Below are 16,356 nucleotides of genomic sequence, written 5' to 3' on the forward strand. Positions count from 1 at the left end.
ATGCATCCTACGGTCGCTTCTTTGCCTTCGCATCAAACCTCGATACTTCCGCTTAACACTACAACACCTAACTCCATCTGGTGCCGTTAAATTCGTTGTATCTCGCAATCCAACGGTCGCTTAATCCAGTATCCTTGACGCCGTTCGATTCCTTCCAAATTCCACCATCCACCACTCAGCTTCGCCGAACATCGAACTCGATGATCTCGCTACACACCATAGTGACCGAACCCTATGACCTAGCCAAACAGCCCCTTCTTCCCATTCTATCGACCTCCTCCTTCTTCTCCACCCTATTTGCAGACCTACCACCACCACCATACCTCACCTGCTACCACCTCGCCACTGCCATCGCCACCACCTACTCCATAACCACCTAAACACCTCCAATTCAGTAAACCCATCATCCCATACTGCAAAACCTATTCACCTAGCCAAAATTATTTCATCAAACCCACACTCACGCCACTGAACCCTAGGGTGTGGAGTTGATGAAGCAATTCAAGCTAGACACGACAATTGACAGCGGAACAGGAAGCAAAAGAAGAAGATAAAGCATGGGTCGAAGAAAAATTCAGAGAATTAGGTGAGATTTCTCAACTTTCAAAAAAACCCTAATTTCTCAATTTTTGGGGATATTTATAGAAAACCCTAATTTTCTGTTAGGAAGGCATGGAGGAGCTAGAATAGGGATGTGGGTTCGAATTAGACCCATTACATTAGGTAAAATCATATACCTAATTTTACTGTTCAATTGGGTAAATTTGGGAATTGGGTGTAAGAACCCTAAAATGTAAATTGGGTATAAAAAGGGGACTGTGGTGTGTGTAATTTTCATGCTGGAATAGCCAGTGTCCAGAACTGTTATGTTCTGTTAATGTTTTTTTGAGTCTCTTCAATTTGTGCTGTTTCATGCACTGTTCCTGTTTAATCATGTATGTGTTCTGTTCAATTTGTTGTTCATGTTAAGCTGCTGTTAATGTGATGTTTGTGATGTTTGTTCCTTCATTGTTCATCTGTTGTTCATTATTTATGTTTTCCTGTTCTCTAATGTTCTTGTTATGTATGTTCTAAACCTCAAATGCTAGGACTAGATGAAACCATGAATCAATAAGATAGTCTTCATCATGTGCAGCTCATGTTCAGTGTTGCTAAGCCCTTAGACTAGTTGTGCTTTAATCATACAATTAGCACTTTGGTAATTTTCTTAGCTGTGAGTAGAATATCCCTTAGGTTAATGGTGGATTCAACATCCTAGTGTTCTTTCATCACTCTTGTTTACTGTTTTGTGTGAATGTTAGGCTAAAGCCTGTGAAGCATTGGATTGATTGAGCAGTGGGGAGAAACTAGTGCTCACTAGTGACTGTGAGCAAGCTGTTTCTCTTCCCACTCGAGTAGTATGCCTAGGCTCACCTTCACCATTTCACCTTCACCATCTCCCCTGCCCTTGGCTTAGGCCTTGGTTCCATTGTTCTCTGCTTGTAGTTTCATTGTACTGTCACATTTACTTCACTATTACCTTGTGTTTATTGTTTTATCATCCATTGCCTCATTATTTCACTACTATCTTCATCACTTTCACAATCTTTTGTCACTGCTTTGTTTAGTGCATTGTTGTTTAGTTCTTTGCTGTTTAGTCATTGTCTTGTTTAATTTCTTCATTGTCTTTGCCTTAGGCTAACTGCCTTTGTATTATTGCCTCACTGCCTTCTTCCTCTATCTTTGCTGTTTTGGCCTAGAGCCATTGTTGCTCACTGTTACCTGTCTCTCCTGGTCACTTCTTTTCTTCTTGACCAAAAACTCTCTAAGCCCACTGTCCATTGTTTGTACAAACTGAAGCCCAGTTCACTGAGGCAAAGACCCAGTTCAATCCAAAGATCAAGCCCAGTTCAATTCACATCAGAAACCAACTGAACCCAAGTTCAGCCCATCAAAACCACTGAAAGCCCAACTCATTCCAAGGGTATTCATAACCCATTAGCACTCAAAAGCCCATTGATTATTCATAGCCCAATAGCAATTTAGAGCCCAAAGTAGCTAAATACTCCAAACACACCCAGTCTCTGTGGATCGACCCGTACTTGCACGAGCTACAACCGACGACCGTGCACTTGCGGTATTACTGTAGGCCCGTTTCATTTCGCTTCAATTTTCACGCTTTCCCGGGCCCACCATTCATCAACATGCTTCTTATCTACAATGGTTTCTTCCTGGATTCATAAACAAAATTATTATTATTTCATTCAAGGAGATGTCACGATCACCTGCACGAAAGAGATATTTACATCGACTTCTTCATCAGTACTGGATTCCTGAATTGTTCGCCTGGGAACAAGTTGAAGACCGTCAATCGATGGAGAAATGTTCTGAAAAGAAATAAAAAAACCTTGGTCTCGTGATCCTAATTGCACTGGCAGGAAAAAGTCATGACACAAGGAGCGCTAACAACTTACCAAAGAAACGGCTGGGGACTGCACGCCACTTGCTAACATTATGTAGTCCTTACTTCTGGGTGCTCCGCCCCGAAGACTTTCTTCCATTTCCGAGGAGTCTACATTGATCTGAAACCTCACTACACGATCATCTTGTGGTATAGTTGATGAAATAACCAGGAGTACAACTCAGTATGAAGGATCTCTCACCATCACTCAGAGGTCCCAGAAGTACCATTTCTTGAAGTTGCACCCGCGGAGATGTCATCCCTGGAAACATCGTCTTTGAAAGTGTCATCATGGGAGTCAGTCATTCTTGCAAAGTGGCTGTGACAGATGCATAGCATTCAACGCATCATTCAAAGCGCAGGATTCAACAAAACAACGAATCATGGAATAAAGATGCTCACATCAGCGTCTGCAAAAATGGTAACTTTCAACTCTTACTTTTTTACGATTCCACTAACAGTACATGAGCTAATACTTCAAATCTTGCTCGTTCCTTCAAACCTGCTAAGACGAGCAAAATTCTGACATGATTTTCATAAAACCGTGAACAACCCACGTAAATTTTACAATCTGAACATTCACTGGTTTCTCAAAATCTGGACAGACGTCCATTCTACGATTGTGAAAACTCACATATAGACATTATTTTACCATGTATAATGGTCTACATTCAACAATTGTTCAAAATCAAAACATGATTTTACAAACCATATAAATATTTAACGTGAAACTCACGTAAATTTGGAAAATATATCTATATATTTTTGCTCCCTCGCACGAGCATCTATCTCTGAAGCGAGAGTATATTCTCAAAGATTTCTGAAAGCTCGAGATAAACTCATAAACAAAATTTTATTACTAACAGACGCACGTCTATTTAAAAAAAAGAAAACTTTTCTCTCGTACGAGCATCCACCTTTGAAATGAGAGTTTATTCCACTTTGTGAAATCTCACATATTTAAAAAATAAAATTTTGTTTTTCGTGAAAGCTCATAGACAAAAATTTTATCATTAGACTCAGGTCTATTTTGTTGTTTCTTAAACTAACGAACGAACGAACGAGCGTCCGTGCTAAAACGTATTCCTTTCTTGGGCCCGGACCGCGAATCCTAAACGACTAAGGTTCCATCACCAAATCAGCGGTGCTACCACATTATGCTCATCAAACGATGCTCTATCATGCCACTGAGATCTTCATTCAAGTCATGGTATGCTCGAACTATCAAAATACGGTAACATCTTAACTTACGACTAAGTTCAATTACTTATATTGTTTATGATCGAAACATCACCATTCAATGTTGACTACTAAGCAGGGGACTTAATATAGATGTTGGATTCTCGACAAAGGCTAAAATCATAAACCCATAATTATACGAACTCCTGATCCAGCAATCAGATGTGAGTATTGAGACACGAGTCTCTCATCGAATCTCTGACTGAGAATACTTTCTCTCAGAGTACATGCGGATATGTAGTCTCTCGGCTGGACAACTGCATGTATCAATGAATACTGAACACTTCAGTAATTATTTCTATATAGAATCACGAGATTGACGGCTCCTAGACAGCTTGCTCTGCTAGTATAGAGCGGTAACGTCTTCAGGATACAAACAAGTTTTCCCTGACTATATAAAGGATATGAAGCTCCAGCAAGCTCATGTCAAAATAATAAATGCTCCTAGACATCTTGCTCTGCTAGTATAGATCCATCAGTTAATTATTCTTAAATTCTTGGATTCATCCACTGAATTTCCGAAAATATTCAAATATTTTCGCAATATTTCATTACTTCAATCTATGGTTCTTCCCAGCAGAATTCCATGGTTAGTAATAAATATTCAACGCACGGGCGTCTGAGTTACCTCCAAGTATGCCCCGACTCAAATGGTGTAAGTGTACTCAACGATGATGCATTAACAATCACCGCACGAACGAGTATTTCAAAATACGACGAAACGATGAACCTATGCAAAACAGGAAGGAAAATAATAAATAATTAAATATTGACCAAGGTGCTAAGGGATTGGGCTCACCGGCCGGCCGTCGGCAATCCCACGCTAATTTTATATTTTATCATATTTTTTGTTATTTTCCTTGATCTTATGAAAATCCTTTCATTTGAACAAATATCCTTCGTTTTGAGGAAACTCCTCAGTTTCATGGTGTTTCCTTCGCACCAAGAAAATGATATAAAATTGGGAAAAACATTGTGGGGCCGTGATTATTGGCCAACCGTCCATGCCTTGATCCCGGACGGCCCCACACCTCATGCTTCCTCATTATTTTATTATTATTTTCCTAATCTCAGGAAAACTCCTTAATCTCATGGTATTTTCATAAATCCATGAAAAATATAATATAAAATTAGGGAAACCCGTGGGACCGGGCCCAAGCCGTCCGGCCATGCCCTAGCCGTCCCCACACGTCCCTTTATTTTATTATTATTATTTTAAGGTTTCCTTGTGTAGAAGGGGAAAAACGATTTGCTGGTTTTTAAGGAATTGAGGAGACGACCGTACGGAGGAGACTCCTCGAACCGAGCGAAATGTTAAACCTCACACAGATGCACCGCTGCAAAGGGGGTGCTTTAGATTCGAGAGATCAATCTGTAGTACTCCGGCCTAAATCAAGACAATAACCGTTCCAGAATAAATTCGGTCACAAGAGAGGATGGGTTTATCTGTAGGAGGGAAGCTGGGAAATGTGTGGAATCAATGGTAATCAAAGATTGTGGGTGCATGAATTCTGAATATGATAAGCTCTGAATGATTGAAATTGCTCAATTGATGAGTTGATGATCTCGTGTTGTCGATGAGACGTGAGATTGATGATACTTTTGATGCTGATGATTCAATCATGATTCAGAGACTTATTTATATTGTTGGAATTTTAGACACCATGATTCCATGAAGTGTGACAGTTGATGGAATCAAGGAGTGGGGAAGTGGAGATCGTGTTTGAAACCAGTTTCTCAACGTGTGGAGACTTGGTCGATTTTCCACCCACTACCTCGTGAATTCCTTCAACTGATTGCAAGACTTACTCACATTTCATCGTGTGTTTGAACACACGTGTCGTAGACCGCCAGACCAAAACCCTAAGTGATATCCCCCCAAGTGACACGATTGACGTCTCGTGGTTTGTTAGTCAATTGATGACTTCATGGTTTGATGGGACGATGAGTCCATTTATTTGCTGAGTGTCGAACATGATGATCTGAAACTCATGAATTGAACATGTCATGAGACAGAGGTATAGTTCTTACGATGAAGTGAGCAATTATTGCTCATTCGGTGGATCGTTGAATATTGATTTTTGAACCAATATTCCTTGGTTTGAGCAAATATTTATCATCTGAGCAAGTGTTCCTCATGTGATGAATTGTTGAATATTTGATCGTCTGAGCATGTGTTGCTCGTCTGATGGATTATTTGCAGCGTACCAAAAATATTAATTAGAATACTGGTCATTGAACTGAGCATAATTAATAAAATTAATGACCATGAGGTCGTCGTAAAATTATTAAGGTTAGAATCTGAAATGATGATCCTTAGATTCAGAAACCCTAATTTGATCAATTGATGATCAATTCATGGTTCGTCAGAATTTCAACCATGGGACGAAGGAGGGAGCGACTACATGGGATCGTGGATCAACCATGTAGTTTCCATATGCTCACATGAGAAAATACGAAGAGTTCCTGAATAGTTGACGATTTGTTGGTGGAAGAATGATTAAATGATGGCTTAATCATTTATTCAAAAATGCTCGTCTGAGCCTTAGGTGAGAAAACCTAATTAATTATGACGAGGCGAGGGACCGACCATGGAGTCATGAAATCGCCCCTGGGTTGTCCCGTGACCGCCTGACGGTCACTTCATGAAAATCCAAAGTGTTTGGGAGAGTTTTGGACCTAATACGAGCAATTGTGCAAATTAGGTCAAAACTGTGAAAATTGATGGGACCAGCTTCCGTGAGCCAAAGAGCCAATCTTGGTCGGTCAAGATAGCATTCTCGTGTCCCCAAGGCGTCCGCGTCTCAGTCCTGAGAATTTTGATATTTTATGGCATGCAATTGAGCATCCATTCGAGAAAATATGCCAAAATTAGGGTTTCGACGAAACTGAGGAAAACACCATGAGATGATGAAAAATAATTATAAAATAAGGAATGAGGAGGCGTGGGACCGCCGTGGTCAAGGCATGGTCGGCCGGTCGTGACCACAGTCCTGTGGTGCCTTTTCCTTAATTTTATAATATTTTGATGATTTTATGAAAAATTCATGAATTTTGAGAAATTTGATTAATTTAGGGAGTTTCCATGAATTGAAGGAGTTTTCATGAGTTCAAGGAAGCAAAAAATATTAAAATAATAAAAACAAGGGCGTGTGGGACCGTGGAAGGCATGGACGGCAGGCTTGGGCCGGTCCCACGAGTTTCCCTAATTTTTGTGTATTTTTCATGTATTTTTGATGAATTGAGGGAATTTTTCCTAATTTGAGAGAAATACCATGAAATCAAGGAATTTGATGAATTCAAGGAAAACTAATAATAAAATAATAAAAAAAGGGGCGTGTGGGACCGACTAGGGAATGGCCGGTCGGCCAAGGCCCGGGCCCGCAAGTTTTCATAATTTATTTTATTTTATTATTATTTGATGATTTGTGCAAAAATACCATGAAATCAAGGAGTTTTTTCATGAAATTAGAGAAATAATAATAATAAAATAATAAGGAACCGTGGGGTGTAGGGCCGGTTGGGACCAAGGCATGGCTGGTTGGCCAATGGTCACGCCCCACACTCCTTTCCTTAATTTTATATTATTTTTTATGGATTTATGGAAGTACCATGAAACCAAGGAGTTTCCTCGAGACGAAGGAGATTTGATAAAATTAGAGAATTTTCATCAAATCATGGAAAATAATAAAAATGCATTAAAAATATAAAACTGGCGTGGGATTGACCACGACACGGTCGATCGGTCGTGTCTCCGTGCTCCCAGCACCCTGGTCAATATTTTTAATTATTTATTATTTTCTTCTCTATTTTGCATAGGTTCATCGTTTCGTTGTATTTTTGAAATACTCGTTCGCGCGGTGATTGTTAGTGTATCGTCGTTGAGTACACCTTCACCATTTGAATCGGGGCTTACTTAGAGGTAGCTCAGACACCCAGTTGTTGATTATTTATTACTAATATTGGAATTCGGTGGAGAATAATTCACAAAACTGAGTAATAAGATGTTTATTATTAATTCATAAGATCAGCTGAGGATTCGACTACGAATTCAGAATAATAAAGTGAGCATTACCATTCCATAGGATCGTAGATTCAACCATAGAACCGGAGTAATTAAGATTTACCTATTACCATTTATGAGACCAGTTGTGGATTCAATCATGAAATCGGAGTAATGAGATAATATAGTTATTGTTATTCTATGAGATCAAGGCGTGGATTCGATCATAGAATCAGAACAATTGTTATTGCCATTCCATGGGACCAGTCGTGGATTCGACCAAGGAGTGGGAGAAATTTTTATTGCCATTCCATGGGACCAGTCGTGGATTCGACCATGGAATAGGAGCAATAATAGATTATTCTGGGAATTCAGTAGTGAATGTCACGGCAGAATTAATCTTAATTAGGAATAATTAACTTCGTGGATCTATACAGCCGAGCAAGCTATCTAGGAGCATTAATTATCCCGATATGAGCTTTTCGGTAAGTCATATCCTTTATATAGTCAGGGTAAACTTGTTGTTTGTTCCTGAAGACGTTATCGCTCCATACTAGCAGAGCAAGCTGTCTAGGAGTCGTCTATCTCGTGATACTATATAGAAATAATCACAGAAAGTATTCGATATTCATGAGATATGTCGTTGTCCAGTCATGAGACTACATATCTACATTTACTCTGAGAGAAAGTACTCTCCGTTGAGAATTCGATGAGAGACCCGTGTCTCGATACTCACGCCTGATTGCTGAATCAGAGCTTCGTATAATTATGAGTTTATGATTTTAGACTTTGTCGAAAATACACCATCTACATTAAATCCCATGCTTACTGAGGAAAGCTATGTTCCTCAGTCAGCATTAAATGGTGATTTTCCTGCCATAAATAATAATACCAGTAATTGAACTTAGTCGTAAGTTGACACGTTACCGGATTTAGAGAACATGATCAAACCACGACTTGATGAAGGCTTCAATGTCATTATTGGAGCGTCGTTTGATGAGCATAAATTGGTGTTGAACCACTGGTTTGGACGACGAGTCCGTGGTCGGTTAGGATTCGCGGGTCGGGCCCAATAAGGAAATCCTTAGAAAATTAGGTTTTGGAAATAAAATTGATATAAAAGGGATTAATCCTTTTTTTATATTTTTTTTCCATGACCAGCTCTCCATCATCTCTGCACCTTCACGCCAGCAGGAGAAAATTATCGTCGCTGCCGGACCACCACCTGCCGCCGCCGTTGCCGCCGGCCGATTTCCGGCCAAACCGACCAGGTGCGTGTTTTTTTTGATGTTTGCTGATGTTGTGACCTTCATGAGTTGTTCATGTTTTGATCATGATGAAGTTATATACATGTGTGTATATTAGTGTGAGTTTTATGAAAAAACCTCGTTTTTCGAAAACGTAGGTTCGCTCGATCGTTAGTTTTGCAAACTAACTATAATCCCTGATTTAGGAGAGATTTTTTTTTAGTATATGAACCTAGGTCCAGTGATAAAACTTAGTTTATGAGCTTCCATGTGTACCAAGGTTCTATCAAAAAAGAAGTGAATTTTCATGAAATCGGAATAATCCTTCGTTTTAAAGACAAATAACGATAACACGAAGGAAAATATGTATGATGAACTTGTGTCCAGTGATAAAATTTTGCTTATGAGCTTTCATGTAAATACAAAAATTTATCATATGTATGAGATGTGAGCTTTCACAATATTTTTTGAAATAAACCTTCGTTTTAAAGATAAATAATGACGATGAGAAGGAAAAATAGTTTTTTATATATATATATATATGCATCCGTGACGTATATTGTGCAAAATATGATGATATATTTTATTGTTATAAACTTCATAGGTCAGTTGTGTGAATGTTCACATTATGAAAATTGTGTTCGCGATTTCATGAAAATCAGTCTCGGAAATTAATAAAGTCTCGTTCATTATCGCAGGTTTCGAAGAGACGAACGATTTTGATGTGTTAACTCTAGCATTAATATCACTATTGTTAGTGGAAGTATAAAAGGTAAGAGTTAACAGTTACCATTTTTGCTTGTATTTCCTTGATTTATATCTGGACGGCATACTGAAGTAGAATTTTCAGCTACTCAGCAAAGATGACCAATTCCCAAGCTGACGACGCCTCGAGGGAAGAGATGTGTGTTGATGATGGTATCTCCAGATATGGGACATGCATGGATGAAACTTCCGTTGGGGGAGACGAAGACGAAATCCCTGGGATTAAGAATGTCCCGAACATAGATGATGCATTCTTTGAAAAAGATATTCCAGGAGATGAGCAACATTTGAAATCCCCAGTGTATCGTCTTTTGATAAATCCCAGAACTGTTACTCAGAAGAAATCGGTGACTCCTAAGACAGTGATTCGATTTTGTCTTGAACGAGGGATCTTCACCTCATCAATCATAGAGTTTGAGCTTTCTCGACGACCTTTGGAGAAATTTGCCGGCTGAGCGAGGCATATGTTGGGTTTTCCTCATGTGAGGACTATGCTCGATCAGGCGCAGGTGATGAGAGATATTCAAGCTTCTGGAGAGTTGTTCATTTATCATGACGCAAGTGGTATTGTGGCTCTGTTTGCTCGCTGGTGCATTCCCACTCACACTTTGATTTGTAGATGGGGAGAGTTTACCATTACCTTGGAAGACATGGCGGCTCTGATGCATCTCCCGATCACGAGCAATCTTCCTGGGGATCTTTCAAACGAGGAGACCGTCGTTTCTCATGTCTTGACAGCTGCAATGGGGAAAGCGAATAAGGCTGGTAGTAAAGGATGCTATGCTTCCTGGTTGACACACTGGTGGCCCAAAGACGAGGTTTCTGATAAACCCGTCGACGGTATGTTACCCATTGCTGCTTTCTTATGTTTATGGTTGTCCAGAGACGTTTTTGAAGACAGTGGAAACTTGTTGAAGCCTTTTGTGATTCCCTTTGCTATTAAGATGGCTCAGGGTGAGAAACTTCCGATAGGTAGTTTATTCTTAGGCTCCTTGTATTACAACCTGGACTCCTTGATTATAGACTCCAGTGTGTCGAACGGCTCTATGAAGATTGAGTGTTATGCCAACACGATGTTTCTCTAAGCTTTGATGTGGGAGCACTTTAAGAATTATGCACCTACTCCACATAATGTTCTGGAAGGACCGAATACTGATGCGCGCGATACTTTCCCTGAGAAAGATAACGCTGGGATCATGCGTTGGTCCACAAAACAACCTCGTTCTATAATACGCTTCATTTATGTGTTAGATGAAGAATCTGAGTTCAATTTTCGCCAGTGGGTGTCAGTCCCTGATTATGTTTCTCAGCCGATGACTTTCAATACTGGAGAAAGTACGAGTTTGACGTCTGGTGCGCATCTGAGTGATGGCGAAAGATCTTTCAGGTCATTTGCTATCATCCACGTTTGGAGAGCTTTCAATGGAGGAGTATAATATTGATAGAGCAGCTCAACAAATGGGTATGGATCAGTGTGTTCCAACCATACGGAGAAGGAAGCCATCAGTTGAGCAACTCATGACTCATTTGGATCATACTCACGTGGAAGGGAGTAGCTACTGGTTTCCTAGTTCTGATAGATTCTCCTATGTAACCCCAGGTTATGTAGAATTCTGGGATCAGCAACTTGGGAGTTTGCGTGGCTTTGTAAGATTTCCCAGACCTCCATTCAAGGATATTCTTTCGGCTGAGATGATTTCCAGTCGACCAAGATTGTAAGTATCTTTCTGGTGATAAACGAAAGTCGTCTCCAGGATGCTCTCAGGTATGTTTCTTCATATAATCTTCACGGAATTATAAGAACTGTATTCTGATTATATTACTGGATTTCACCACAGGACGGTCGTGATATACGACCTCGAATCGGTGTAGATTTCTCAGAGACTGAGGCGGTTATTCATGGCGGAGAAGGAAGGCATAGAGGTTATAAGTTGTTACCTAATACCGTAAAGTCCCCAGTTGGTGCTTTGGTGAGTTCCCAATATTTCTCACCGTGACTTTCATTGCTATTAGCATTAGAATCATGAAGCCAACGTTGTTAATTTTGTTGCAGAATTTTACTCCATCAAGTCTTGAAGGTCTTCAATTTTCTGCTACTGAACAAGCAATCGCTGATTTGAGTGACGAAGAAACTGTAAGTATTTCTTCACATTTGTTCAAATGGGTGCTTCATAGATGAAAATATTGATTGTAAAGGACGTGTACAGGAGGATGTCGTCATGGAGATGGAGAATTCTGGAACTCAATCATCCTCTGGGAAGGGAATGGAGGTAATTCCCAAGATTCGGAGCCGGATGGAAGTGATGTTCCTCTTGTCGTTGATGTGGACAATTCCAACCCCTTGGACACTTTGGAGACTCCTCAAGTAAGTATATATCCTGTACATTCTTCATAGAAGTATAAAAGTGCTGACTTGTAATGAATGAATGAGAACCCATGTGAATATGAAAACTTAGTCGAATTTGTCGTCAGAAAATTCAGAACCCAGCTTTTAGTAGAAAGCTGTAGAATCTTCGTCCGGAGTCGGATTTTGATGATCTGCATGTGCAAATTCAAGCCCGGAAAATTTCCAAGCTTTTCAAAGAAGATTTTTAAGTTTTGAGCACGTTCAGAGCCTGAAAAAGGCGAAATAGTAAACTTCCAGGAGACTTCCAGAACTTTTTCAGATTGCGCTCACTTGATATTTTGGCCACATCTACTCGCTCGTTCATCGGATTGTCATGAAATTTTGACATGTCATAGAGGACATCCATACGAAGAAATGGATATGACCCATCCTCAGATTCCTTGTAGATTGCTCCCAGTTCGTCTCTTAGTACAGGGAAGAGTTCAGTTTCTTCAGACGGACTCATCGTAAAATGTGTTTTCATGACTTTCATGTTATTTGCTCGTGCCTTGAATGTAGTATGATGAACTTTGATGATATTGCCTTGCGGTATACTGTGTTTCATAATCCTTTGGCTTCGTGACTCTAACCTCATGTAATCTTCGTATTAGGTGCTAAATACCGAAGTTGAGGATACTGGAGCCAATGATGAACTCTAACCCTTCCGAAGTTATTGATGAAGAGACAACCATCCCTGCACTTCGAGGCCATGAGAAGGTCGCTGCTGATGTTATGGAAAACCAGATGGTTGTTGCCTCAGTGATAGAAGAAACCGAGATAGCAGCGGAGAATACCGAAGGAACTGTTGCTTTGGTCGTGGAAGCTCCAGTGACTGAGAACCGTATAATAGTGTATGAATATCCAACTGCAGGGGTTTTGATCCTCCCTTTAACACTTCACTCCCGTATCATGAATGGTCGGTGGATTCAGCGTTCCCATTGGATATGCACGCTTGTACGAGACGATATGGAAGAAGTTTGGCCACATGATCGTTGACAGGAACCCTGGGCGTGCTTAACCATGCAAGTAGGCGTTATCTTGCGTGTCGTGAGTGATATGCATACGAGACCCAGGAATACCGTGACTCCAGATATACTCTTTGATTGGGAGTTTAACTTGGAGAATTCAGAAAGACTTGGCCTCAACGTGAAATGGCTTCGTAAGCAAATAAACGTTATCAAGGATTCATGTGAGAAGAACATACCCTTTCCAATGATGTTGTGAAGGAGAAGGAGGACAAGATTGCCAAGATGACCGAGGAGTTGAACAAGGAGAGGGCGGCTTTGCATATCTTGAAGGATGATGATGAGCGAAATCATTTTCTTGCTGATCTCTTGAACTTCTGAATTTCTGAGAGATGTGAGGTTTATACTTGAGTTTTGATATTTTTATGGTTTTGGATTGACTGATGGTTAAGTATTTTCTTGTAGATTTGATAGAGATTTTATTTTTTTTACGAAATATGAACTGAATTTTGATAAATTGCTGAATTCAAATACTGATTGCAAGTATTGCAAATGTTTTGGAGGAATTGAAATAAAAATGAAAAAAAATCCTAAATGTTAAATCCCAACGCCATGAGTGCTTCAAACGCCCAATACCTTAAATATCCAATAGTTCAGATAAACACCTTGAGCCAATTTTCGTGAATTATTGGCAGGGTCCTGCCATCTGTGTTGGTCAATTTGTAGTATCCTCCGGCCACGGACTCAGCGACCACGAATGGACCTTCCCAATTGGAGTTCCTTGTAGAATTAAGACCGCGCTGAACTGCTTTGAGAACCAGGTCCCCTTCATGAAACTTGTTAGGCTTGGTCGATCGTGCCTTGAATATCTTCCGCTGATTCGGAATTCCCTGTTTGATGGAATTCCACGATTGTGGGTATGGACACTCGCGCAAGAGAGTATCCAGCATAGTGTTGATCATGCTTAGCCAAGTCTTCAGCAATAAACCTCTCGATGGAGTGACCGATTTGTGAACCCAACCATTGAGTGTAATATTGCTGAGGTGAAGTTACCCACTCGTAGCTTTTGATGACTGCTAAATTTTCATGGGGAGAAGTCCCTGGACCATAGTAGCGTATTTGAACATTGGTAATATTGGAGCAAGAGGAGGAATAAGACTTGCCTGAGCTCGAAACCTTCTGACAAAGGTGTGCGGATTTCTCCAAGTTCTGTGTAAGCCCATCAGAGTTTTACTTCTTCCAGATGCTCAAACGTGGTGTGTCCTCTGCTTCGTCTTCGACTCGGAATCCTTGTCGATGACAGGATGTGTTGAAGGCATCGTTTCCTTCAGCATGAATCCAAGTTCTCCAAGGACCATGTCGTATCCAGGGTCTTCCCGGATTATGAAAAACTTGGCCTCAGTGCAGATAATCTTTCCGTAACTTTGAGAGTGATGAAGCCGTATGCGTTCTGGAGATTCCTTCGTGGTCCCTGATTGCTATGGGAGCGTGGGTGGCTTCCTCGAGTAATACGCAGCTCTGAGAGTTTTCAAAGGGATGATGTTGACGCGGTACCAACATCGACGAACGCCCTTTGAACTCATTTCCTTTAATGTGCACTGTGGTGAGCAGTCCCCAGTCATACATTTCTTGTCGGTGGCTGAAGGTCGGTGGTGTTCTTGGATCAGCAGACGTTTCCGGACACGATGTGGTTCAGTGCAGCAAACATGTCTTTCCTTTGAGCTTTCGAAAGATACAACAACTCGCAGACATGTTCGATCAGAGATTGGACCTTCCTTGACAGGAGGTTCAGAGATGGTAAAAGTTCTGACTGGGAGGGGGTTTTTTGCACCCCTCAGTCCCCAGGTTGAGCTCTCCTGATTCGACCTTTTCTTTGAATATGCGCTTCAAAATTTTGCAATCACTCGTGGGATGGCTGACGTATCTATGGAAGCGACAATACCGAGGATTTTCCATGGCCTCTTCAGTTGGTTCCTTCTTGACATAAGGCAATTTGATTGCACGTCTTGAATCCAGGCATCGAGTAGTTCATTAACTTCTTCCATTGAACAGGGAAAATCAGGTGCTTCTGGATCTTCCGTATGCTGAGGAGGGATTTTCGAATTCTCCTTACTGTGTGCCTTTGAAGGGGTGGAGGAAGTCTGCTTGTGCTGTGGTTCTGCTTTTCTCTTACTCCCTTCCATGACAGCATTTGTTGAAGGTTGCAGGTTGTACTGCTTTTTGATCAAACGCCTGCTTCCTCGAGTGTCTTTTGAATCCTCAGTCTTTGTAGACTTTGCTCTTTCCAAAAGAGCGGGTGCAGTGGTTTCCGACCTCTTTGCAGCTTCGTGGAGCTTTGAGAAAGTCTGGAATCGAAGGTTTTCTAGCAAGGCCCTGTAGACCAGGAGCATGTCATTGATGTACAAGTCCACCAGTTGTTGCTCCGTGACGTTTGGGTCATGACAATCCAGAGCTTGGACTCCGAACCTTTTCACATAATCATTGGGATTTTCACTGACCCTATGAAACATCCTTCCAAGGTCGGAGAGGGTGACCTGTTCTGACACGAAGAAGTATTTCTTGTAGAATACGTTAACCATTTCTCCCCAATTGTTGATAGTCCCTGGTGCGATATTGTTATACCAGGTGTATGCTCTGTCTTTCAGAGATTTTGAGAATTCCTTGAGACGGACGACATGATTGTGTTCATGCTCTCCCAGGGATTCGAGAAAACGAGAGAATGTTCCCTAGCATTGCCAGTTCCATCATATAAGGTGAAGGTTGGAGAAATGTAACCTTTGGGGAGTGGAATCCTCTGCGTAGCGGCAGGATAAGGAGGTTGATGACGATGGACATGTGATGTTTTGTCTTTTCCACGGTTCTCCAAAAGGTGCTCCAGATCCTCGTGAGTGATGAAATTCGATGATCCCTTCGCTGATGAGTTGTCTGGAGCAGTTTTGTGAACTTCGTCGTCTTCTACTGTATGGATTGGAATTACTTCAGGATCGTTGTCTGAGGATTCTCCTTCTCCTTTCCCTTCTCTTGAGTCTTCTCTGACATATTGTAAGTAAGAGTTTTGAGATAATTTCACAGCTCCTTCAGTGTAGCAGCCATGTCAGTCTGATTCTTTGCAAGAGCCTCATGCGCTTTGATAAGATCAGCAATGGTAGGTGGTGGATATCCCCTAACTTCTTCAGGGTGTCGTCCGGACTGTGGATGACCTTCGGCGTGAGGAGGAGTAATGTCACCACCATCAGTGTTGGAGGTCGGAATTGTCTCCGGGATATTCTGATTGTTGTTGTTGCTAGTGTTAGCACGGTTTGTGTTAGGAT

Source organism: Papaver somniferum, unplaced genomic scaffold, assembly GCF_003573695.1.
Source record: "Papaver somniferum cultivar HN1 unplaced genomic scaffold, ASM357369v1 unplaced-scaffold_125, whole genome shotgun sequence".
Taxonomy (NCBI): Eukaryota; Viridiplantae; Streptophyta; class Magnoliopsida; order Ranunculales; family Papaveraceae; genus Papaver; species Papaver somniferum.